Genomic DNA, 26,236 nt, shown 5'->3' with positions numbered 1-26,236 from the left:
TGTTTGGCTGAGAGCTCTGCTGGCACCAGAAGACACAGCCCAAAAACGACTTTCTATCATGCTGCTGGTGAGCTCCCAGGTTGGGCCAGCAGAAATGTCTCAGAGCAAGGGTATAATTCTGTCTCCATGGCCTCAATTCAGCTCTCTGGCTGAGAGGTGACTGGAGTCACTAAGAGGATAAGTACTGCCAACTGTGGTAGCTACTACTGTGAGGGGGTAAATGGCCTATTTGGTTTACAGCTGAGACCACAAACCTTTTTTGCCAAATATCACCAAATAGCCCCTAAAGAGAAAGTATTAACTTCTGCTAGATCAGAAGTTACTGAGAGGAGAAAGCCTCTATCAGCTGATCACAGGCTGTGACTCTTGGTGGGGACATCGATGCCAAAAAGTCCAGTTCCCAGCTCTCTCTCCAGGCATTGCTCTGTTTCCACAGAGAAGTGCCAGTATTTTCTAACTGGTATAACTGACCCAGCACCACTGCAGAGCTCAGGAAACAAGACTGCTTAAATTAGGCATCTCACCATGCTTGTACATTTTGAGTGTTTCTAGCACTGCCACTGCTGTAGGATGCCACCTCTGCTATGATATACACATCCACACGCACAGCAAGTCACTGAGAAGTTGTCTTTCAGTGGTCCTCCTTACAGCGTGCACACATGCTAATGTTAGATTTCTTTTAGAGCAACCCCCAGTCCATCTGGCCTTACAAAGGAGTGGAACAACTGCTGGGACATTTTATGCCACTTGAGAAACAAGCACTGTGTCCTTTACCTGCAAATAGCTGAGCACTGCAAACCAGGAGAGACTGCAGCCAGATCAGAGGAGCAGTGGGGAAACTGAGGCAATGTATTAACCCACCAGAGATGGAGACCTTTCTCTCATTCAGACTGGCTTAAGATTTCAGAGGTGTTGGCAATCAGGTTTTCATCTGGTGTATTTCCACAGGCAGTTGGGGTTTTCTACTGGTGGATCAAAATCTGCCAAGGAAGTCAAGAAACAGTCCAGGGAAGAAAAGAGGATTAGAGAAATGCTGAACATGCAGCTATTATCTCAGGCAAAAGAAATCTTGCTCTTGCATTCCTTTCACACCCTAACCCTTTATAGCCAAGGGCTCTTTGCCAGCCTCTTAAAACAAACATATAAAGCAATTATACTGGCATAACTCCATTACCACTCGTACCTATGTGCACTTGCACAGCAAGCTTACAAGGGGAGAGTTTAAACTTTATTATTACCACTTCAAATAACATTGCCAACATGAAACATGCGGAACACTCAGCTAACAAACACAACGGATTTTTTTCTGTTTTCCTCACTTTCATCAACTGTGCCAGCCCAGACAATGCCTGCCACAGAAGACTCCAGTATCACTGCTTTTACTTTCCAAAGGAAGATAATATGGAATAAACTTTTGTTCTCCTGTAAAACTGGACTGAATGAATGAAAGAGGCCAGATGTACAAGTCTCCCCTGGTCACATTAAAGCACATTGTAGACTTCTAGCCATGTTATAAATGGAGGAGTGGCATAGTATTACTGCACATATGAGAGACCTGAGGCACAGAGAAGCGCTTGTCACATCACACGCCAGTGGATTACCAGGAACTGAGCTCCCGCTTCTAGCCATGACAGATAAAACAAACAGTTCCCTTTTTTAAAAGGAAAGGACATGTGGTCTCTAATGCTTCACCTGTGGATACTTAAAATAATTGGATCTGGACAGATTAAAGGCAAATGGCAGTTGCTCAGATGAATATAGTATTCTATATGGAGCTACAAAAGCTGCCAGAAGTACTTGATTTTCAGATTATACCAGCTGTAAAAAAATATGGATCACAGAATGCTGTCAGGAGAGGACAGCGAATGCTTTCCAAATGAAGTGTCAGATTATGGCAGCTCAGGCACTGACAAAATGGTGCACCTGATAAGCAGGGTAATGTGTAATGAACCCCCTTACCCAGCACAGTTGAGCTGCAGGTGTACAACTGGATTTCAAGCACAGCCAGCAGAAAGGTTTGCAGCAGCACAGATCCACGCTGGATTCTGTCCTTCCCTTCCTACAAAGGTGGAAAATTTCCAAGTACGTGATTGGCTCAACTTTCCTTGCACCACAGACAACAGTCAAGACCAACAGTGACAGGTTTTGAAATCCTCATCCTATGGGCTCACAGTGATACCATAAGTCAGGTATCAGCAGGAAGATACATAATAGTGAAGACAGAGATAAAACATTCATGCAATATGAAGAATGTAACTTTACTCAAAAAATTAAAAACCTTGTCCCTTGAGAAAGATAGCATGTTTTCCTTTGTCTTGAAACACCTTTTAAAAATGGAAAAACATGCACTCCAGGCTCTCTGTCTCCTTAAGGTAAATCAACTTAAGGGGTGGATTCTTCTCTTGTGTGGTCCTGTACAACCTACCAAACCATATTAGCAAAATGGTGGAAGATCAGGCGAGGACAGGCTGGTAACAGTTACCCAGAGTGCAGTCCCGTATGGTCCTAGCATATCAGTCCTGCTGCGCACCCAGCAAAGACCTTTCTTTTGCCCTTCATCCCTGTGCTTCAAAATGGAATGAAAGAGAAGCTTTCGGAAGACAGAAGACTGCTATAAAAACACGTATGTCAGTCTTCACATTAAACATGTGAGTAGTCCCCAGGAATATCAAGCTAAGCACATGAGTGGGTGATTGCAGGACCAGACTGAAACTTGCAGTTTGTACTGAAATGTAGCTTATGATACACTGATTTTCCTCCTTCAGATGAAGCCAAAAAAGGTAGGGAGCATCATACCTGTGCTTGCTATGACTATCACTATTTAATAGTGTCAGCTGAGACTTGACATGTTTTTCATTTGCTAACTGATAGATTAGATAGAGAGTCTTTTACGAAATGGCCACAATGACCATTGTTATTGTGCTGTTTGCCTAATAAGAATGTAAAAGGTGCTTTTTACTTAGCAGTTGTTTATGACTGTGACCAAGGTAAACTTCTTAAATAACCATTCGGCAATGATTAAGGCATGGCAGAGTTTAAAGCTCTAGATTACAATAACCTTTAAAAACAAATTGTTTTCCTTTGCATTCCTGCAGGGCAGAGTAAAGGCGGTTAAGGTACCTTAATTGCATTTCCACTCCTAGCATGTTTTTAAATCATGCTTGGACTACAGTTCCAAAGTTTCTAAGGCTTCAGTTGGAGGGATGTAGTCAGAACTGCAAAAAAAGTGAGGGGGAGGAAACAACCAGGAGAATGTAGGCATTTCCTGAAAATAAATCTTGGGCAATTAGGGTATGTTTGACGCTCAGCAATGATGCAGTGCAAAGACAAAGCGGTTAACATTCACACAGCACCGCAAAGGACAGAATATCTTGGTTTGATCCATAAAGCTACGCCAGAGCGTCCTACATCTGAGTAGTCCAGCCATGAAGATATTTCACCTTGGCAATCCTGCTTCCAGTTCTAAATGGTTCTTTGCTAGCTCAGGCACTTCTGCACTGCAAAGTGCAGTGTTGACACTCCTCACTACACACCCTCTCACACTTTCTCTCCTCAGAATGACCTACCAGCCAAAATTGCAACCAAATGTCGCAGGGGATGTGGGCAGGGAGAATGAGAGACAGAGAAATGTGCTCCTCTGATTCACCATATTGTTCTTGACACAGCAGGCTTGTGTCAGATCTGTTGAGTGCAGCCCCAAGTGACTCATTATGAAGTTTTGGTGTGTTAACTCAGAGGGCAGAAGTTAATCTGGATTCTGCTGGCTGGAGGTAGATGACAGCACTTTTTGCTCCTTAAATGGGAGTGGTTGCTTCAAGCACAGGAGCACTGTATTAGCAAGCCTGTTTCTCACTACAGCTTTAATAAGATGTATGAGTGTGGTGCTCACACTCAATTTGTGGGAAGTGGTTTGAAAGATATTCTCTACCTCCCGGGCTCACATGTGATGTGTCTGGGATTTACAACCTCAGTTAATTTACGTAGATTTTCCAATTTGCATCTATTTCCTGAAAGATTCAAGCCTAAGGAAAGTGGATACTAATGTAGAAGCCTATATTTGGATTGGTGAAGCAGATAATCCAAGATTAATTTCATCTGACAAAAGAAATCTATTATTACCATGTCAAACTCCCATGTGGAGCTAGTTGCTCTCAGCAAGACTGGAGATGCAATTCAGCACGTGTGTTCTTGCACACATGTGCTATTTGAAAATGCCTAGGGAGATTGGAGTGATTCTGACAGGGGTGAAAGTCTCTTTGAAACCACAGCTAAGAGCATCCTATCTTATCACTTGGCTTTTGGCTGGATGGAGTATTGAGCCTGTGTGTGATACTGCTGCAACTGTCAAACGTAAGACTATGTTGGCCACTGAGAGGAGGTTTATTATAACCACAAAGGTGGAATAATCTGTCTCTGGTCTGGGTGTGAGGTCCTTCACTGAACCGCACACAAGGATCTGACAGGGAGACCCAATGCTCTGCATCTCATACACTCCCTTACCACAGTGGAAAGCATGGGTTAGAAAAAATAAGTCTTTGATACTCACATAAACTGCATGCCCTGTAGGACAACACTGGATGGGTACAACAGTCCTTCAGAACACTATGGAGCAGATCCAACTCCTCACCGAACACCTGTAGAGGTCCATTCAACAAATTAGCCACCTCAGATGATTCAGGTCCATTACCTCGGTCACCTGACACTCATCTCCCATTACATCTTCAGCCTGAGAAATTATGTTACTCTGACTTTAGCAATTATGACAATATTAGCAACTCCTCTCACACTCAGAAGTGGTTGCTCATGTGATCTCCATTTTACTGAAGATGTTTTCTTTCATCCAGGCATATCCATGTGCTCATGCAAAGCCTAGAGTAATACTGCCATGGCCCTGAGTCCCAGTCCTGCATGAGACAGCAATGCTGACCCCAAAGCTTCTGCATATGTGAGAAACGTCTCGCTCTCTCCTACCTCAGCTGGAGATGGAGAAAAGTATGTAAAAGAGTACCTGCACATCCTATAACCTAACACGTGGTTCTAATAAAATTTTTATAGAAAAATAAGACTGTAGAGTAAGTGGGACAAAATTATAAATAATAGACCAACTCCAGCTGAATGAAGTACACACATAGAAGTTGCTTTGAGCAGAAGGCTGGCTCTTCCACCAACAGTAAGACTCACTGTTCTGAGGGCTATTTTACACTCTTCCCTACTTTAGTCCTTCAGCTGAGACAGTGATGTCTTCTGAGGATCCCAAGAGGAGCACTGGATAGCATTCAGACTATGCTCTCACTGCAGCACACTGTATTGCATTTGCTGTAAATTGCTAGGACTCTACTGACCTGTGAGCTTGGTCCATTTGCATGAGCTGAGCCTCTGGCTGTATTTCTTTCTAGCATTTATGCTACATCCCAACATAACTGCCACAGCCCTTTAATTTTCTGCAGACATCCTGCACCCACCCTACTCCTTGTTCCCCAAGGCTTCAGCTTCTCCCCAGCTCCTACCTACACTGGTGACAGTTTCCGTCAGAGCGGTTTGCACTGACCCCTTGGCTGCTGCATGCACTCTGCTATTCATCTCTGTCTCTTGCTCAACACAAGCACATGGACACGCATAGGCAAAAACCAAACAGCTGGTTATTATAACAACACATTATTAAACTTATTAATCATTTCTCCTTCAGATTAAGGGACTCCTCCTTCCTTTATCTACCTGCCAGGAGCAGGTTCACAGTTGGTGACAGCTGTTGACATCACCATGGGCAAGGCAGCAAGACAAGTGCTGCATTTCCTGGCTCTGTCCTGCACAGATGAGGTCAGGGGAGCTCTGCAGCTTTCAGTGAAAGCAGAAAGCGGCTCGGCATTATGAAGGTCAAAGAGTTTTCTAAATTATTCTAATGAATTGTAATGTTGCTCCCAGCTTTAGCAAAACTTATCACTTTACTCAGTATCTTGTTTGAGGACCAGCAGTTTGAGAAGAGAAACAACAGATGGAAGCACTATTTTAGCTCACCTCACTACAATATGGTCAGGATGGCCTCACAGGGAACAAGGCCTCATGCAGCCCTGGAGAAGGGTTCCCAGGTTCCCAGTTACTGATATAACACCAATTTGTTACCTGGCTATTGGGAACTGGACTGTCACCCAAACCCCACGGCATCAGGGATGACTGATTTTTAGTTATCGCATGTTGGTGATGGGTGAACACTGAACAACAACTACTGGGGGAGAAAGACTTCTCATAGCACACTTCTATGAGCATGCAGTTTTTCAACTCACCTTCACCAACCAGCCAACACTGAAGTGGTTCCTTATTGTTAAGATCAGCTCCTGTGTACCACTGTGGTTTCTCTGCTACACAGCAGCAGCAAGCCCATTATCCAGAGGAGACAACCCAGTAGAAAATACCCATAGACAAAAATCCAACTAACCAACCAACCAAAAACAACCAAAAAAACAACCAAACTCAAACCAAAATATCCAGCACCATGAGGAAATCCTGGCCCAGATAAATTCACTCAATCTAAACTATGGAATAGGCAAGCTTTGCAATTGGGTCTGCAACCCTGGTTACTGAGTGCAGAACATGGCTGCCTCCTGGCATCATGCTGGGAAGATACCTGAGCATTCACATCCCTCCCTTAGCAAGAGAACTCAGGCAGGCCCAGAGAGAACCCCAGAATAAACCAATAGGATCCCCCAGTATAGGTGATCAACAGAAAAGCATTAACGGTATTTGTCGCATACTCTTAGGGCCCATTAACCTGATTCTTGTAACCTCAAATATTTCAACCTTCAGAGTAATGCAAAGCCTTCATGAAACACTGGAGGGGGTGGAGAATGGGACCCTTCCAACCTCTGCTATGCAAACAGCTTACACACTGGAGCACAGAATTTATTCATACCCATCTCAGCATGAATGCCAGACCTAAAGCAATCCATCTTTCAGACTGTGGCAGAATGAGCTGGTTCAATGACCTGTTGGGGTAACAATTGCCCCTTGATGGTTACAGTAAAAGAAAGTCCTTTCTGATCCATGCCCTGAAGATGATTTGAATTCCCCATGCTTGCCTGAGAGAAGACATAGAGTGATTACAGGCTTAAGCCATCTGTGCTGGGGTCCTAACTCCTCATATATGTCCCATGGTGGAGAAGAAACATGTCACAAGACATGACATTGTCTGCCTCCTGTCGAACTCCATCAGTCTCCTTGGAAGCAACAACTCATGGTGACATATCACAACCACATAAAGATGCAACACTACCAATATTGTAATGATCTATAAGTCTCAAAATAAATCTCAAGCCTTTGCGCTGGAAGCAATAAAGACCAATGGAAAAAACCCCAGGGAGTCCCTTTCACATTGTGGAGAAGGTGACAGCTCAGAAAATAAACCCTGGGAACCTAGGAGAGTGCCAGGGAAAGGCTTTTAAAAATGACCCAGAAAAGAAAAAAAATCACCAGGGTCTGATGGAGATCCTCATCTTTCCTGCATTTAGCTTTTGTGTCATGTCAGCTCAACTGCTTGTCAAAACAAGTTCTGTTTTGCTGCTGTCAGCACAGTGGGCTTATCATAGCTTAAGAAAAACATCTCACACTATTCTTCATATATCATCTCCAACAAGTCTCATAGCAAAAAACAAGGTGGTACGGTGCAGCTGATTATTGGTGATCATGTATGCAGGCAGGCCCAACGCTGGAAGGATACTACTAAATTTTGCTGAGATCTCTTTATAGCTATGCAGAGAGGCAACGAGTAACAACACAGGGGGAGCCTTTGACTCAGGGAAACATCGAGATGTGCTATTAACTACAGCAACACAATACAAAATTTTTAGCACTAACAACTGCACCAGAGAGCACCAGCTTGACAAGTCCCTTTTACACAGTACTTGTTGTTAAAAAGCAACAAAGTTGTTGACCCCATGAGGCTTTTTAACATGTACAGGTTGTCTGTGATAATTTAAAAGAAGAGTGAGAGAAGTTGAGATGGAATAGAGCTGAGAAAAAGTACTTCTATTAAAAATGTTAAAGCAAAGCCTGCTATTTGTTCTTTCCCTTTCTCAAACAGTTCAGCTGCTAATCTAGTGGAGGCAGTAAGTCACTCCATTCCTCTTAATTATCCTATTTTGGCCACTTCCATTCCTATGGATGGTATCTGTTTCTGCACATACGGTAATTTAATACAGCTACTGGCTTCAGTCACAGAATGTTAAACAGTTACCCATCTTTGTTTAATTGCAGAAGACCAGGACATTCTCCTAACTGCATGGTAGTTAAAACTTGGGGAAACATCCCTGAAATAACTCATGTCAATTTTCTAAAACATCAGCCATTTAATTTAGGAGAATCCTAGAAGATATTAAGGTGATTTCCTGATACCAAGTATTCCTGCCAGTGTTTCACTGTGAACCATGTATCTGTTTTGTTTTGCATATCCACCCTGTGAAAATATCTCATCATCATTTTATATTCAAGAGAGATCTTGTAAAGCTCTCAGCAGTGAGCGTTATAGTCTTCACCCTCTCAGCTGAGATTTGATGGTTCATTTCCTCTGCCCAGACTAACTTCAGATTATCAATATTGCCCTGCAGTTCTGTAAAAAAAAAGGTACATGCAAAATATACTTATTTGTACTTAAAGCAGATAGTTCCTCATCTTGTAATTTCTTTACACAGCAAGCCAGTGGTGATAAAACAGGTTTAAACTAAAGCTTAACATTAAACACCTCTTCCTCTTCAAAGCTTCCATGCTAAATTCTTGGCCTCAATGTGGTCTCACCGCACTCCTTGGTAGAGAACCTGAGTGTAGAGGTGAAGCTTATTTCTCACTACTTTTCACAAGGCTTGGATCTTAGCATGGAAAATGAACCATGGATCAGGGACCTGGCTTGGAAGGGATGTTCTGTTTTTCCAAGTCCAGGCCCTGCTACTATTGGTACTCATGCCCTGCAATTCTTCAGCAACATCCTAGACAATTAGTTTTTCTCTCCACTCCTCCTCTGGGAAGGATGTTTCACAATTTCACTCTCATGGTTGGAAGCATTCTTCTCATTTACAGCTTCAATTTGTTGAGGACTACATTATACAGCCTCTTATGCTGGCATTTTCCTTTAGCTTAAATAACACATCTTCTCTAGTACCTTTTCCTAGGATGCATTAGTTAATGCTAGTTAATCTGAGTCAAATTTTTAGCATTCTCTCACCAGCCAAGGTCTCTCTTCCTCAATCTCAGCCGTCCTCCTCTCCCAAGCCAAATTCAGAATGTGAGATGGGGAAGTGGTGGTGGAACAGTGCTCAAACATAAACCTTAATCCCGTTTGTCATGATCAACAGTGGTCTGGTTCCAGCCAGCTCACACTGATCCTCCAAAGGAATTCCAGCAGATCTAGTTATCTTGTCCCCACCTTTCTGTCTCACCAGAATGACCCACCTCATTATTCCACTGGGAAAATGAAGTTGGAGGAATCAAGTTAAGCTAGGTAAAATCCGAGTGCTACATGGGCCTCTTGCTGGCAGGAGCCAGGGTACATAGGAAAACTGGTGAGCCCAAGGTCACCACAGCCTGTTTGGATGCAGTAGAGGAAATGAACTTGAGCTAAGGTACTGTGAGCACAAGTAGCCCACACCAAGCAATACACTGAGCTCAGGTATTTATGCAGGCCCAGTTATCAATGTCTGTCTAGAATTTCAAAGCAAGCTATGCATTTCTTAAAATCAGAAACACTCTTCCTTGCCCTCAAGGAGGTCACAATCAGGGGTGGGGGGAAGCTTCTCTTCAATCACCCTCTGGATCCTCATTCCCATCTCTGTGCAAAGTTCAGAACCACCTCAGGTGCAGCAAGACAAAAACCCTGTTCCCAGATGTTACAGATACCACTGAGAATAACACTTCCCTTCTCCACTCCCACCCCCCACCCCTCCAAGAAGAAAAAGTTCTTTTTAAGCCAAACCATTCCAGTGTTCCAGTTTACTGTGTCGTAACAAATAGCCAAGAAGGCAGGAGTATAACAGCTGGCCTCAATGCTGCAAATAGTGGGGCATGTTCACCTCCTCAGAGGTGGGCATCTTTAAGACATGCAAACTCCAAGCAGCTAACTCATGACAGCACTGATCTGCCTGTACAGACAGCACATACACAGTCTGTTGTCAGGGTATCCTCATTAAACTCCTTGTCACTTCACTGGACAGAGGTGATATGAACTACCTGTCTTTCACACATGCTTGCTTCACCTCTTCCTTCATCCAGGCATTCATTAGGCCACAGAGTGGAGAAACCATTTCTTGTAGGATTCAGCACACGCACTTCACCTTCCCGTTGTAGATTTTTCAACTTGTGTCACACCACTGAGAAATGTTGGCTATGAAACTGTTAAATGCAGCATGCTAAACACTGTCACCCTGTAAAATCCCACTGGGCAGCTGCTGTACACACTTATCTCTGCGCAGCCAGGCTCTACGATCTCACTGGCTTAAAAGAAATGTTAATTTCCCCCTGTAGAATACAGAGCTGGATTCAATCTCTATTCCTGCCCCTTTCCTCTCACTCATTCTATCACAGCTTTTCTTCCCCTTCCTTTGTAGCCAGATGCCTAAGGCTGCAGCAACACTCCTGAAGCCACAACAAATTTCGCCAGCTTCCACTGGAGTAGGGCAAGGAGATAAGACCCTTGCTGTAGATTATGGGACCTCCCTTTCCCTTAAAACAAGCTGCCTCACCAGCAAAACCTATTTTACATGGAGATCAGCCCAGTCTCACTATGGTAGTCCAGATTAGAAACACTGAGGGATCCTGAGCACCTCATACCCCCGTGCTCCAGGACACCTTGTCAGTATTAGCAAAGAGCCAGTGTTCCATTTTCTGCCCACCAGAAAAGCTGTCCCATTGAACACAGGGCGAGTGAGGAACAGAAGAAACTTTTTGATCATGCAGCATTTGCAGCTCAAGCATTTCCTAGGCATAGTGACCACTGTTCTTGGGATCATTCCTGTTTTCTCAGGGAACACAGGGCAGCAAATGTCTCCAGAGTGACTGCTTGCATTAGGCAGCTGTGATGATTGCACAGACCTTTTAGCAGAGTACTCTAAGAAAAGCTTTTTTCCTTCTCCCCTCCTTCTCTTTCCAAAAGTCCCCATATCATCACTGGGGACATATCACCTGCTTTCTGCTCTTCCTTGTTAACCTCTTCCATCAGAGAGGAACAGAGTCAGCAAGATAGGCTGTACTGCAAACCTTAACTCACATTTCAATCCTTCTCTTCACCTAGGGGAGGGAGGGCAAGGGGATACAACCTCCTGTCCCCTTATAGAAAAGCTCACAACGTTGCACGGGTGTCAGGAGAATAGGGCAATAAGTCACACATGCCTAAAGTCACCCATTTTGCACGCAGCAAGTGTCAGGTCATATCACACCTCTAGTTACACCAAGTTCCCCCACACTTGCAGTCAAGCCCTGACACTCAGTCATGTTTAGCAGTGCACACTGTGATGGATCCACCCTGAAAGAAGAATTTGGTACCAGACAGCAGCAAAGCAATGTTTCTATGGTCGTGCTGTAGCATAATGTAATTGCAATTCAGAATACTACACCAAACAGCAAAGAAACTGCAATTAAGAGCTGGATGACAGGAAGCAGAAAGTTCACACCAGCCACTGAGCCTTTCAGACCAAACTGAAATAACCCACTTGGATTTAATCTCTTCTTCCTAAAGGCAAAGGCACAATTTATATGTTTCCAGTCTGTCGATGACAGATGGGTGATCTTGTCAGAAAGCCAAAGACTTAAGTACAAAATTCCTGACTCCTGTTCCTAACTCTATCTCACATTGTCTCAGTCAAGTCACCTCATCTTTGTTGCTCAGCTTTCCCCCCCTGCAGAAAGGGAGGTCATATTTCTAGATATATGTTCTAGATGTTTTCATCCAGATCAGAAATGGAGTTTCACCTCTCCCAGGCTTTAGCTCCCTTCTCTTTCTCTGTTAGGAGTGGAGTTTATACCCACAACTGGGCCAGGCTACATTTAGGGTCTTTCATTTCCACCCCAGTCCTTCTGTCTTCACCTGGATGTCCCTGCAGAGCTCTTCTGAGTACACATACTACACACTTTTTGCCTTTATTCAGGCCATAGTGAACGTTCTTCTAAATGCAGCCCTGAAATGATAGCCTTAGTAAAACCTATGCTGCTAAACAAAGAGACTTGAGTTTTCTTGCCCACTAGGGATGGTGAGGGTGCACTGGTTCCTTTAACAACTGCTTTGAGATAAATGAGAAACCTGGAATGAGTGATGATAATAAGCCATTAGATGGAATAAACTGGCTTACACTGAGCATCACCACCTCTTCTGGGAAGTCAGGCTGAAATTTTGAATTTCAATTTAGTAAGGGGAAGGAGAGATTGTGCACTTTGCAAAAAGAAGCGTGTGTGTGTGTATTCTACAAGGAATGAAGAGACGCTGTTTCTGCAAGGAGTGGGAAGAGGAGGAAAGTGGTATTTTTAAAAGCATTAGTAGACAGAAAAGCAGGATTTATAATGGGGAGTTCCTTGTGTCTCAAAGGCATAAGAGTACCTGTGTTCCTGCTCATCTCAGGCACTATAAAATACTCTTATGCAGGGCATGATTCTGTCCCTGATTTTATTATTTTTTTTAATTGCACTGCTACCATCACCCACCCACCTGAAAACAGCTCCCTCCCCTCCTGTTCTTGACAGTGAACAGAGAAGACTGTCCCCTGCCCCCTCCTAGCAAATAAAGTAAAAAAGCTTTCAGTGCTGAGGATTTCAGCAACACTCTCCAGGGCCTGAGAAACAAAACCCTGCACAAGTCCAGCCCAGTCTCTTGCTACACTGTTTTTTTGACCCATAGATGTGGAATCACTCACTGCAGGGGGTGGGGAAGTTATTTCATTTATTTTCCTTTTCCTGCAAGCAAAACTGAGAAGACTGCTAAACCAGCAAAAATCAGAACTGCTTCCATTACAGACAATGCTGGTGTCCAGCAGCTGGACTGTAGCAGTCACTTGTGTTCAGCTTTTCCTGATAAGTTCTTACCTGACCCAGTACGACTATGTCAGCAAACTCTTTGTTTTCTGATGCCAAACATATTTTTTAAAGCATCATTTCCTGTTCTCAGTGCCAGCTCAAATCTGTGCTTCTATCAATGCTGGCAGCAGTGCCAGTTGCTCAATATCATTGCTCTTGAGAGCTTTTTAGATCCTGACTACTTTCAAATTACACTAGATATAAAATAATGCCCAGCTGCCTACTAACCAGCCATTGCCAAAACTGTACCTTCCAGTGGGCAGGGCTGTTACAGCAGCAGCCCAGCAAGGTCAGCCTCCTCTTAGCTCTGCCACTGTCTCTGTGCCATCCCTTCCCCTCCTAGCTTTCACCCAACACATCTATTTGATGAGAGTTTGCATTTTGGCTGGAGACAGTATATGATGCCATACTCTAAGGACAAATGGTTTTATTTCTGTCAACTGCTCTACAATGGCTTGCTGCCACGCTACAGAAATTCCAACAATCCTGATTACAATAATTTTACTGCCTTTTGCAGACTTCAGTTCATTGCCTTAATGGGAAGAAAACACTGTTTGGGGTATCCACAACAGAAAGAAAATGACAGTGGAATGCATCTGAGTTCTGTTAGCCTTTGTTAGACCTTGTTTTCTCTTTCCAGGAGCAGAGTAATGCAATGATTTGTATTTCTCTAGATCTGGAGCCTAACTGCATTTTGCAGAAACAGGCCACCCCGTGAGCTGTCTGGCACTTCTACCACCAGCTGACCCTTTGCCCACCAGGGAACACTTGCAGAACAAAGTCTCAGGAGTTTATTGTTGCCATTTCTGATGTGAAAACAGACAATCAGCAAGGACTCACTTCTGGTAGCTGAACTATGCATGTTCACTTCTAAACACAGGTGGAAGTTCAGACCTTTCATTGTGGTCAGGGCTATAAGGCTGTCTCAGCTCTCCACAAGCTTTCAGATGATGAACACAAGGACATCTGTGTGCCAGTTGTGAAGGGAAAAGGACAGGAAGGTGAAAGCTCAATCACAGTTGTAACCCAGAAGGCTTTGCCCCTTATGAGCCCTGCAAAATTAATTCCACACAGCACACTCTGGAGTTTGAGTGGTCTCTACACTGGACCTAGAAGGCATTGGGTGACAGGATGAAATAGGCATGTACATAACATTTCTCACAGGAAGAGATTCTCACTGTTACCCACATAACACTGCCGATCAGCAATATCAGACAGCAACAAATGGCAGCAATTCTTGGCCTACTATCCTACTTCTGCTGCAGAAATCCATTGGTAAAGAGCACATATCTGAGGCACCCTCCTGGTACATATATGCTATTGGAATGGGCATGGGTTGTTTTGTAGATGCGAAGCCAGTATGCCTTCACATCCACTTCCTGCATTTGAGTGTTGAGGTCTGATACGTGCAGTCAAATACAAGCACACGCTTTTAAAAAGGCTTTTTAAAACTCAAGTGTTTATGCAGCTGTGATCAAGTTACTTTAATTCAACCAGAAGAGAAACATGGCATGGCCATGTGACTGCAAACAGTGAAGTTTCCTTGGCTTAGCAAATTACTCTGTGTTTGCTCGGCTGTGGCAACATATTATACACACCCTTTTAACTCAACTCTAATGCAGAACAGAACATTTTGGTTTAAAATCACTGGGAAGGTAGTAGTTCTTCATTTTGGTGGTTTAAACAAGGGCACTTCACTGCTCAGTGAGGATAACAGTGTGCATGGTCGTTCACTGCCCAAGCTGAGCTTTGGTATCTTGACAACTTGCAATTACAGTCTTACAGTATAAAATAATCACCCTAGACTATAGAGAAGATGTATGAAGTTGCTGGGTTTTTTCCTGAGAACAGCTCTGTTGCAAACACCTATTCCTGAATTTGTTTCAAACCATAAAACTGACAGGGTGTATCAAATCATTACCGCAATGCCTCCTTGACCAAGACCTAGGTTCAGAGAAAGGGGCCTGTAACCCACTCAGTAGCAGGCCTTGTTTCAGACACATCTAGGCGATGCTGCTGGATGTCTGAGTATCAGCATCACAGCCAAGCTATGGAGTCCTACAGTACATTAGGACTTTGGCTTGCTCTAAGCTGTTGCAAACACAAAGACCAGCAACTGGAACAGTTTTGCCCACTTGAAAGCAAAAAAAAATCCTACATTTATCTCAGTGGTCAATGCGAGTGCTTCAGAGCAATGCCAAAATAATATTTATCAGCCTGGCTGAAGGGTTTAAAACTCACCTGTGTAAATTCACATCAGGGAGAACACCCTGATACAGCAAGCAGCCAGTCCGGGAGTACTCAACATGCCAACTCTTACACTATTTTGTTTGTATTACTTATTAGACACATATAAGATATTTTTGAAATGAGCTAACCTGTGAAATGAACAGATTGGCTTGTATGTGTACATGGCACACCAACCCAGCAAAGAGAGGAATCAGACAATATACATGCCACTAAATTGAGGCAGCTTGCCGGTGCCTGGCTATCGCTGTGCCAGGAGGTACTGTTAGTGATGGGTGAGAGTATCACCATGATAACACATCTAGGGAAGGAGAAACTGAAAAGTGAAGAGTTAAGCCTCCACCTCACCCTCCTCTATAAGCAGAAACACACATTGCCTGCCTGGCTGTGCTAATTTTAAAAACAACACTGCAGAATAAAAAGAGTAGGGGGTTGTCTTTACACTTCAGCAAAGCAGCAGCTGTGCAGAAGATCTGAAGGGCAGGATGACAGAATGACTGTGGACCCTCTGTATTCCACTGGAGCCCTATACAACCCAAGTGGCTGTTGCTGAAGCAGGGACAGGGTATATAGGCCAATGACTTCTGCTGGCAATGAGCATGTGGAGGGAAGGCCTCTCCCAGAAGCTGCTTTAATTCCTCCCTCAGTTTTTGATTTTCATACTTTTGGTAGCTGATCTCTGTCACTTGGCTGAGGCTTATCAGATGCTTCACTTCACCTAACTCAGCTTTTTTCTTAAACCACCCATTACAAGAACTACCCTGAACTACCTTTCTCCTTGGGACAGCAAAATACAGTTTTATCTATGCTGCCAACTAATCTCGAACCAACCTGCCAAAAAAGCTGCATGTGCTGCCCAGTTCCAGAGAAGAAAGGCATTTTGGTTTAACTCTATTCCTTCTTACCCCAGGCTAGTGCTAAGTTAGAGAAACAGAAATCTAAGTACACATGATGGCTGAAAAGGGTAAATAATGGCAGCATGGTTGTGTCTGTGGCAGTCCCTGCTTCCTCATCTCCCATCTTGGTTATTAAAAAGTGCTAACATGAGTGCAGCCTTTACCAGTGGCTCCAGACAGCTGATTCACTGCAGTTAGGACATGACTGAGCCAGAAGGGATGGGGTGGGAACGCTCTTGTTCCCACATCCTACTAGTGTTATGTAGCTGGGAGGGAGCTACCTACACCCAGCTGTGCAGATATGGATCTACAGCCTCTTCAACACCCTGGTAAGCTCATTCAAAAGTTAAAGAAAAATTACAATTAAAAATTAGCAAGTAATATACTAAGTACAGCAGTTGCCATTTTTTCTTCTACTAGGAATGTTTTCAGAACAGGCCAAAATGAACAAAGCACATGTGGGTCAGTGCCTGCCTAACAAGGCAAAGATCTCACCTGAGAACTTTAAGAGCTAAAGCAAAACCACCAACCCGTTACATTGGCTCTAGCCTATGCTGTTGACCCTGTACGTTCCCTGACATCACTTCACAACTTAAAGGAAAAAAAAAAAAAAAAAAAGGATTAAAAATATATCTTTGAACCTCTAAATCCCAGAAGCCCAGTTCTTCCTTCTAGTCTTCCCAGAAAAACCAAGCCACTTGCTCAGGAACATCTCATCAACAATGGTCACCGTTGAAAAGCAAAAGGCCCTGACCATGATATCAGTCTCAGTTTATAACCCAGTGCTGTCCCCGCAGGAGCCAATTGCTAACGCAGGGAGGCTGGAGGCAGTAGATAAGCCTTAGCCGGGTGATAGAGATCAGCTGCCCGGTTATCAAGGGAGTACAAAAATCAAATAGATTTTGATTTGTTAGTTACAGCTTTTCATATACCTTGGGAAAAGAGGACCAGGGAGGGGGGAGGGAGGAGTCTCTTCCAGGGTGTTATGATGTCAGATCTTTTTAGCAATGGATTTCTAGGTTAAGCAGCTACTGAGACATGCGGCTGCAGAAGACTGCAGTCAGCACAGGCATTTGTAGGAGAAAACTGAAAGCAGTGGAAGACAGGCAAAGCAGAGCACATCTAAGGGCTGCAACACTGCCTGCAGTAAGCAAAATGCAGTATAGCCATGACAGTCACCCCCAACAGGCACAGAAACAAAGAACGGCAGCACTGTATCCTCAGAGAACCACTTTTCACAGTATTACAAGTCATCCATCTGATTCAGGGCAATAAGTTAATGTAGTCCTTCTCGCAGATGTGACCCAAGCTTTGGGCTGCAATGCCAAATACAACGTCCATTGGCCTCCATGCTATGTGTTCAGCTTTGTAACTCTTTGGCAGGAGCAGATCATCACCAGTAGATTAGATCAAAAAACATCAGCTGTGTTGCTGTTTTAAGTCCAGAGGTAGGCAGATGAAGATAACAGACTGGATTTCAGTGCCAGCAACAGAATACGCAATGGGTGGCAACAGACAGCCAGGCAGAGAGCAGTAGACAGTGTAGCAGAAAGAAGAGATCCTTTGATTACATGAAATTTGACCCAATAAGCTTGGAACAATTCTGCTATCAGCAAGGACAAGGGCTACATTTGTAAATCTCCATGTATTCATCTAAATATTAGCACCTCTGGCATAAGCTTCTAGTCAGAAGTTTTAGAAGCTGCAGCCATTTTAGTCATAAGGAATCTTTCACACAGCATATAAAAAGCATTATTCTTTAACACGAAATGGCTTGCAATTAGGCTTACAATCAAAACCTACAGTAATTTAATTCAGAATTTGCCCTGGCATCATGGGATCTAGTGTCTAAACAAGGCGAGGCTGCTGGACCTCTTCTCGTAGTCCCTTGGCAGGTGCCAGCAGACTGCTCTCACCCTCACTGCTCAGCCCACAGAGCACAGTGCTGGTCCACACAGCACCTGGGGACAGCATCCAACCCTGTGCAGCCTGCACCAAGCACCAGTGGTACCAGGACCTGATGTGACCCAGTTAGGCACAAACCGGGAGACTGTTTCCACCACACTGAGTGGAGGACTCATGGAGTGACCTGAACAATTCTTCATCTTCAGTGAGCTACACACTGTATTTGCACTCCTGTAATCTACTTCCCAGCTCCATCTCCACCCCCGTTAATTACTGTCACAGCAGGAAAGTTTCTGGAATTTCAAAGAATGGCCCTTCTTAGCAGGAAAATAGGAGGAGATAGCAGGCAGCATTATAGGCACAAAAACTGCCAGAGATGCTCTCTTCTTCCTGCACAGCAGTGTTGCTGGGTTTCCCTTGGTTGAAGCAGGAGAAATGGTGGACAAGCTGCAGTAACTGGTGGGGAGTTGCCAGCCTTTAGGTCTCTACCCAGCCCCCAAGGACAGTCTGAGGGCCATGGGGCAGGGATGCTGGCTGTATTAGGAGTGTAAGGCATCTTGTCTGACCTTTCCTGGCAGGGAAACCAACTGCAAGGAGTGTGGATTGAGCCTGGCCCACCTTCTCCCATGAGGGCACGTCACAGAGCAGAAGGCCTGGGTCTGGCAGGAGCTCCAAATTATTCTAGGCTGTCCTGCATCTAGTTGTTTCTGAGGTCATCTCTAGTCCAATTTCAGATATATCTGATGCTGAAGTGAGCCTTAACTCTGGTGTTGGCTGGTACCTTATATAAATCTAGCTTTTGAAATAACTGATCCTCCCTGAATCAGCTGAGCAAGACCGTGACATCCTTATGCAGATAAATCTGCTTTTTTCAGTTAGGACATGCTTCCTGGCAGCCTTTCGAGACTCAGATTTTAAGCACTTCCTATTGAAAAAAAACAGGTTATTTAAATAGGGGGAAAACTAAAAGCAGAGCTTTCTCTCTCTCCAGCTGATTGTCTTTAGAAATACAGGACTGGAGGCTGCTGTCCCAGAAGACTGAGCTGCCCTTATCTGAAGCACTCTGTTAAAAGACTTGGAATCACTTATTAATTTAGTGAAAGCTCCTTAATTTTGATCCTTTGTCTGCATTAATTGATTTGCTATCAATAACCTGCATTGATTAGGCCTCCAGACCTGGCAGCCACTGAAGATGAAGAGAGAACGACTCTCTTTCAGAGCAGGAGTTCAAAGCCTGAAATGATTAAAAAAAGACAGCACCAAAATGGCTGATAAAGAAAAAGGTGTCATTCTTTTTTCCACACAAGTATGAAACCATGTGCAGTTAACCCTTTTGTACCTAAAAATGTGCTCAGGTCTAAGGCATTTGTATAACCTAGAGATATCTGTTAGAATTACTCCACTTTGCCATTTTAATTAAAATATTACTGCTGCACTGAAATACCTGACAGGATGAGAGCTGAGGAAAGATCTTATCTGCTTCAGCCACAAAGAGAGCTCAGGGAAAGCTGCCCGATCTAGAGGTTGGCTAAGGTAGTAGTCTCAGATCCTTTCCAGCAGATGGCATTGTACAGACCGGTTGAGGAAGTCGGATTTAATTTGCAGCAGATCCAAACCAAATGCAACAGTAAAATTTAATAGTCATTGGTTAAAATTTTGACAAAGTTTTGAGGGCTGAAAATGGCTTGCTAGTCCAAGATGCCAGGAAACCATTAGCAAAAATAGCTACCTGTCATAGAGGGTGCTGTCACACAGCTCCCAGCTGCTCCCGATTCACCTTATGCAAGGTAGATACTACAAGAGAAGTAGAAGGTATGGATGAGTACACACGCTATTCCTCCAAGAGAAACAAAGGTACTGGCTAGGGAGAGCTCTCAGGCCATCTAAGAAAGGATGTTTCGGGACATATACTAGGCACAACAGTTATAATGGGAACACCTCAGCTACCCTGCGTGCATCTGGGGGAGGGTGGAGAATCACAGCCAGGGCACATAGCCAGGGTCTCAGGTGGCTTTGCTTCAGATTCCAAATCTCCAGCAATGGCTTGCTAAATAACACAAGACCAGGTATTCGCTCTAGCCCAGAATCTGAATAAATCCAGACGGCCATTGTCCAAATACACTTACCTGATCCTTGAGACGTCCAACTATCATAAGAAAGCAAGGCAGTGCAGCTGGCGCTATTTTCATCCAAGTTTTGTTGACAATTCTGACCACCCCTCAGCTGTGATTGTGACAGTGCAAACACTAACAGCATACCTTCCTAGGCCTGCAGGTTTTCCTCTCAGAACCCATTTCACTAGAAAAAAAAGCATGTCGTTCCTCTTACAGTTTGTTTGGTGGCAGCACAGAGCGTGGACAAGGCATAGCACAAAGTAAGAGACAGTTTCTGCCCTGCAAAACAAGCTATCAGCTGCTGGTCCAGAAGAACCATGTTGGACCACTTTTCAAAAATCATATACAAATGTAACATGAATTCTAAGTCATTGTTGGAACATGCCCTGCATGACAGCTTACCACATCAGCACTTCCAGCTCACATAGCAGTGCTTCTGCAGAGGGGAACTGACACAAACACAAATTGTACTGAGCTTCTGCATTTCTACTTTGACAACAGCATACAGCTACCAGTACTCTAAAGCCCTCCACAAGCATCTTTGCCTCTCTTCTATATGAGTGTTTTGAATATCCTTCAGCCCTTCTAGCATATTTTTCTATTCCCTCTTCCCTTTTTCTCCCTTCCCTCCCTGCATACATCACAGGTGGGTGCTACATATCCCTGCAGCTGCAGTTGCTTTTCACATCCTGCTGTCCTGCCCTCTTGTAGGTGTCTCATGTGTGTTTATTTACAGGGTATGTCCTGCATATGTCCAGAAATCCCAGAAAAATGGACAAAATTTGTAAGTTCTAGCCATACAAAACCTCTGGGAGAACAAGGAATGTGTTGGCACCCATGCTCTGGTCTCACACCACAAGGAGGGGTCAGTTTTGTCAGTTGCCGAGTCCTCAGGCTCGCAGACAGCTCTGGAAATGGTGATTTAGCAGCCACTTTCTTCCAGGTGCCCAATCTATGCCACAAAGCACCGTGTGCTGGGAAGAAACCATCTTTCACATCACAGAACTAGCCCACTGAAATTAAAGATGCTGCATGTTCTAAAAGTCCCTTCCTTTTAGTATGGCAGCTATGACAGCTATCGTGTCCTCCACAAATTAAATGTGAAAAATGGTTAGGACAGTTGAGCACTGGAATAGATTGCTTTGAGAAGTTGTGGAGTCTCCATCATTTGAATTTTTCTGAACAGGCTAAATGGTCATCTGTCAAAAATGGTTTAGGTACTAAAAATTCTGCCTTGGGGAGCAGAGGGAAAGGAAGAAATGACCTCGTAAGCTCTATTTTCTATTTCTGTAATTTAAATATCTCCTCTGTGGACTTTAGAAATTCTGTCTGCCCCCTCAACTGACCACAGTACACCTTCTCCTATGCCCTTGTGTTTCATGTCCATGTGTTACAGAAACTCCATTGTACAGTAAGGGTGGCCTTCCTCATGCAATGGTTCAAGTGGTCCCTTCACATTAGTTTCATACCTTTACAAAATGCTAATCAATGGAAAGCACAATGCTGCAAATACCTCAAAATCTCCATATTTTCAACAGGAACTTTCATTCCTACTTGTAACACATGACTAATAGATCAAACTAACTGAAGGCTTTATCTGGTATCTCCCAGATACTAACACTGGGTGTACATATATCATGGTGATGTGCACAGTGCGAGAACCGAGGGAGGTAAGTTTTTTCCACCCACAAAGAACAAAAATAGGCTTTTATTCTGAATGACTTATTTTAGATTAAAAAAAAAAAAAAAGAAGAACAAGAGCAAAGGCTCCAGGAAGTGGAGCCTGCGCTCGCTCCTTATTTTAAGATGCTGCCTTGACTTTTCAGAAATTTAAAGCTGTAACACACAGAAATCAAAATCAGATCAGTGGTGTTATATAGCCCACTATTATTTCCAAATATCAGTTCAGGATCTTAGAAGCAATAAAGACTCAATAACACTCCACAGTCTCCAGTTCTGAAAAACCATGGGGAAAAAATGACAATTAAGGACAGATACAGATATGTAATATACATTGCACAGATGTTTTATTTTCCTGCAATTATATGTATGCTCTCAAAAAAAAACAAACCAACAAAAAAACCCCAAACAAACCAACCTTCATTAACTCAACATTATGGTTGTTGTATATTCCACATGAAAAAGAATCAGTAAAAGTGAAGGAAAGTACTCATCAAGATAGCATCAGCATCCAGACTAATCACACACACATTCCACCAAATTAATTTCTGACATGTTCAGATACTGGCCTTCCATGAGTAATTATTACACAACTATTTCCAGTGTTGCCTCTTCAGTCTCAGAAGATGTATCTAAAGTAAATATTTTTGCACAAAATTGGCAACATAGTTTTACACACCTACTGGTAAACAACATATATACATCCTTTGGGGATACACACATAATATAATCATTTATGGAGAATCCACACTGGCATGTACAAACCTACTAGGAAACATAAATTCATCATCAGCTAATGAGAAAAATCTCTGCTGAGGATGCAGCCTCCGATGCAGACTGTTAATTCCGACCCCAGCACCTTAAGATTGCTCACTAAGACCCACAGGCAAAAACAGCAATAAAATAGTAAGCTGTACTTAAGAGGTATGCATCCAAGTGTGACTGTGGGGAGATGGATATGTAGATTACCCTGTCAACATGTTAATACTACCCAAGACTACTGGCTTGCTGGTAGACAGCAATAACTGTGACAACAGCAGGCAAACTGAGCCCCAGAACATTCCCATTTTCTGATGAGCAAAGGCAAAAAGCATTCAATTTCATCTGTAGTGATTTTATTTATTGATTGGTTCTCTCAGCCTATGTCCCAGGAATTCTATCTGCTTCAGAGGCAAAAGAATCCCAAATTCCCTTGTTCCAGGAAGTTTTTTCCTGACCCAAGGGAGAAATTGGGGGGATATAATTTCATTTGATAACAGCGGGTTTCCCTTTCTTGGTATCCCACCTGGTGTTTGGAGAATCACTCACTCCAGAATCAGCCTAAGCCTTAGCAGCCTTCAGCTTCAATAGCAATTTAGCTGCAAGACTTCTGACTGCTCAAAGATTCACAGGCAGAACAGTAATACACACTATGTTTATTTTTCCTCTCCAGCGGGTGTGTAAGAGAGCCAGCAAAATATTTAGGTACCTCAGTTTACCTCAAGCTCCAAAGGAAGGTAGTCAGCTAATACCATAGAGCTCTGAGCCTGAACTTAAAAAAAAAGTAAAGCAAAAATGTGTTTTCCAGTTTTGGCAAGTGATAAGAAAACAAGTCTTCCAGTTCTGATGAATAATCTACTTTGAGCCAAAACCCACTACTGAACTGCAGCTTCCCTTAGCTTTAACACTAAGAGATAGACGTGCAGGAACTACATTTCAACACACAAATTAGTAGGGGCAAGCACTGGGTATGCAGATGTGTTGCTGTTGCATCACCTTTTGTTTTATTAGTGATTAGAAAGCAATCACCTCCATCTCCAAGAAATGAAATCTACAGTCCTTCTGAAATAAACACAGCATTTACATATATTCCTCTAAAACCTATAAAATACTTCAGTCTCCAAGCAGCATAGTCCTAATAGTCTTTGTATACAGTTTGATACTATCCCTGTGCACAGCTTGTTAGGTGCTAAATTCTTTGAAATAAGAAATCCTTTTCTATCACCCATACAAAAGCCTAACACAGATGTCCCCACTTAGCAGATGCAAAATGCTACCACAATAAGAGGCAATAATAAAGGACCTTGATTGTTTAATGAAGTCACATACAGTGGTGGTGTGGTCCTTGAGACTATTCCCCCTCAGCTTCAGTTTTGTCCCATAACAATCCTCTTCAGGGATGGGAAGAACAGTAGCATGGAGAGGGAAAAACTCAGGTTTGTTAGCAGATATGACATTTTGGGATGAAAATAGTATTAATCACTGTCACTGAGACAAGATCAATAAAGAGTCATAAAGATCATATTTTCTAATGTGTACAAATTTCAGGAAACTGACAGCCATACCAGCATCATGATACTAAAAATAAATCCAATACTTTTCCTCCCCTGAGTTTTTACTTTTGTCTCTTCATCCTGCACAACAGAGCTTACAGTGGAGATGTTGCCGAGTGTCTCTTGTGACTGTGTGCACTGATGCTTTTCACTGACTCCAGCAGGGTGCTGCTTCATACACACAGCATTTGGAACATGGAAGGTTTGACAGTATAAGCAAAGGGGAAAAAAATAAAAAAGAAAAAAGTACTTTGCTGTGATCAGTGCTCAGAGTTGAGGGAAGAGGGTGGAAGAAGTGAGAAGACTACAGATCGCACAGTACTACACATTTCCATATTTGCTTTATTTCTTGACCACTGTGCATTAACTAATGTTCTTCAGTGCTGTAGGTCTCACATGTGGAATGAAAAAAGTGTCTTCTCACTTGGGTCCTCATGCCTTTTCTTGCTGTAGGTCCTTTATGTCTAGATCCACCTGTAATGAGGCAAGAACGGTTTCCTTTGCTTGTTGAAAAAGGCACTGTTTCCTGCATGAAAACCTATCCCTCTGCAGCACAGGAGAGAGGATACTGCTTATGACAGTGGCCTCCAGACTCTTAACAGAGAGCCTCAGCAAAAACCCACCCTATTAAAATAACACAGCTCATCTGCTGTCCCTAAAAGTCTGCTCCCTCCCTCAGACCAAACAGCCTGCCAGTCACAATAATATGTTTCTGTATGTGTTTATTTTTAGGGTACCGCTAAACTCACGATATCAGTCAAACAGGCCATGCACCCATCACACTGGTTCTTTAATTACAATAAATTCATTGTGGAGGAAAGGAGCATGGAAAAACAATCCAAGCAAATTCCCTAAAAGGCACTGTCAAAGCTCACCTATTTTATCCTAACCATACCTGAGCTTTCACTAAAGCTCCAGTGTCTGGACTGCATAATTAAATAGCAGCTTAATTTTAATATAAAATTTGTAGGATACTTCATTGAAAAGGAAAGCATGAAAAAACTCCAGTATGTATGTCTATTATGCTCAAAAAACTATATATGTACACTTCTGTGGTTTCTATAAATGTGTATTTTGCTAAGTATCAGAGATTTTGCGTTGGTATCTTGGTTTTAGGAGACCTAGTTCATGATGTTTTGATGCAAACACCTGCTCCAGATTAATATTGCTATGAAACCCTCAATAAATTGTTTTTTGTTCTTAGGGCACATTGCTACCTAAAGTGCCCTTAACCTCGCTTGAGAAAATAGTCTAAAGGGGAGCAAAGGAAACCTGTTCACAGCTACATTAAATAGCGATCATTTCCAGAGCACCTAGAGAGACAACCAGTTACTCATCAGAAGTGAAGGCTCAAGGTGGCACTTGAACAAATGGTTTTCCTGTGCTTCTAAAGTGCTAACAATGCACATGTTTATTATTTACATCCAAACTGGTTGGCATGCCTAATATTTCAGGAGACACATTTTGCAGCTGTAATACAACTTGAGGAACACCCTATATTTCACTGTTACGAGGTATCATAATAGCTGAACAATATAGCTCTTTCGATACATCACATTCAAAGCTGGGAAACACTTTGTTGTTGTTTGCTGCAAACATGCTTTTTCTTAGCTATAAAAATAGCAACAATAATGATGCTTTACAGAACTCTAGAACCTCACAGCCCTTTCAAGACATTGAACAGCTCTGTCTTACAGCTGAAACAGTACTAGCATCTCCACAACTCAGGAAGCGAGCAGAAGATGAAACACATTTGTGGGAGAGTTAAGACTACAACTTAAGAGCTCTTTCCTGCTCAGGTGCCCGACGCTGTGAAACAGTTATTTTCTTATTGTTACAGAAGTGCCAGTTACCACAAATAAAGAAGCTTGGTGATAGGAGACAAATATGATACAACTGTGAAGAACATTCTTAATTAATAAAGAACATTATAAACGTGGAAAGTATTAATATTTTATGGGAAGTTTTCTTCACTTTAACCAGGGTAAGGAACAGATACATTGCCAGAATAACACTTTCAATATTAATTAGACCCCTCTAA

The 26,236-nt window shown here is 43.0% G+C and overlaps 1 protein-coding gene across 2 annotated transcripts in view; it reads right to left on the bottom strand.

Moving 5' to 3' along the window:
- LOC142058734 (uncharacterized) overlaps positions 1-5,578 on the bottom strand; it is a 39,195-nt gene extending 33,617 nt beyond the window's left edge. Inside the window, exons 1-4 of one of the 2 annotated variants that reach the window (XM_075096427.1) lie at positions 5,343-5,578; positions 4,547-4,634; positions 1,960-2,059; positions 775-980 (exon numbers count right to left, since the gene is read on the bottom strand). The gene's annotated coding sequence lies outside the window, so the exon portion shown is untranslated. The remainder of the gene's footprint in view (positions 1-774; positions 981-1,959; positions 2,060-4,546; positions 4,635-5,342) is intronic. The other variant, XM_075096428.1, reaches the window with a different exon arrangement.
- Positions 5,579-26,236: the final 20,658 nt, after the last annotated feature.

Source organism: Phalacrocorax aristotelis, chromosome 6, assembly GCF_949628215.1.
Source record: "Phalacrocorax aristotelis chromosome 6, bGulAri2.1, whole genome shotgun sequence".
In the NCBI taxonomy this organism is placed as follows: domain Eukaryota; kingdom Metazoa; phylum Chordata; class Aves; order Suliformes; family Phalacrocoracidae; genus Phalacrocorax; species Phalacrocorax aristotelis.
This window is presented reverse-complemented; position numbering and strand designations above follow the sequence as displayed.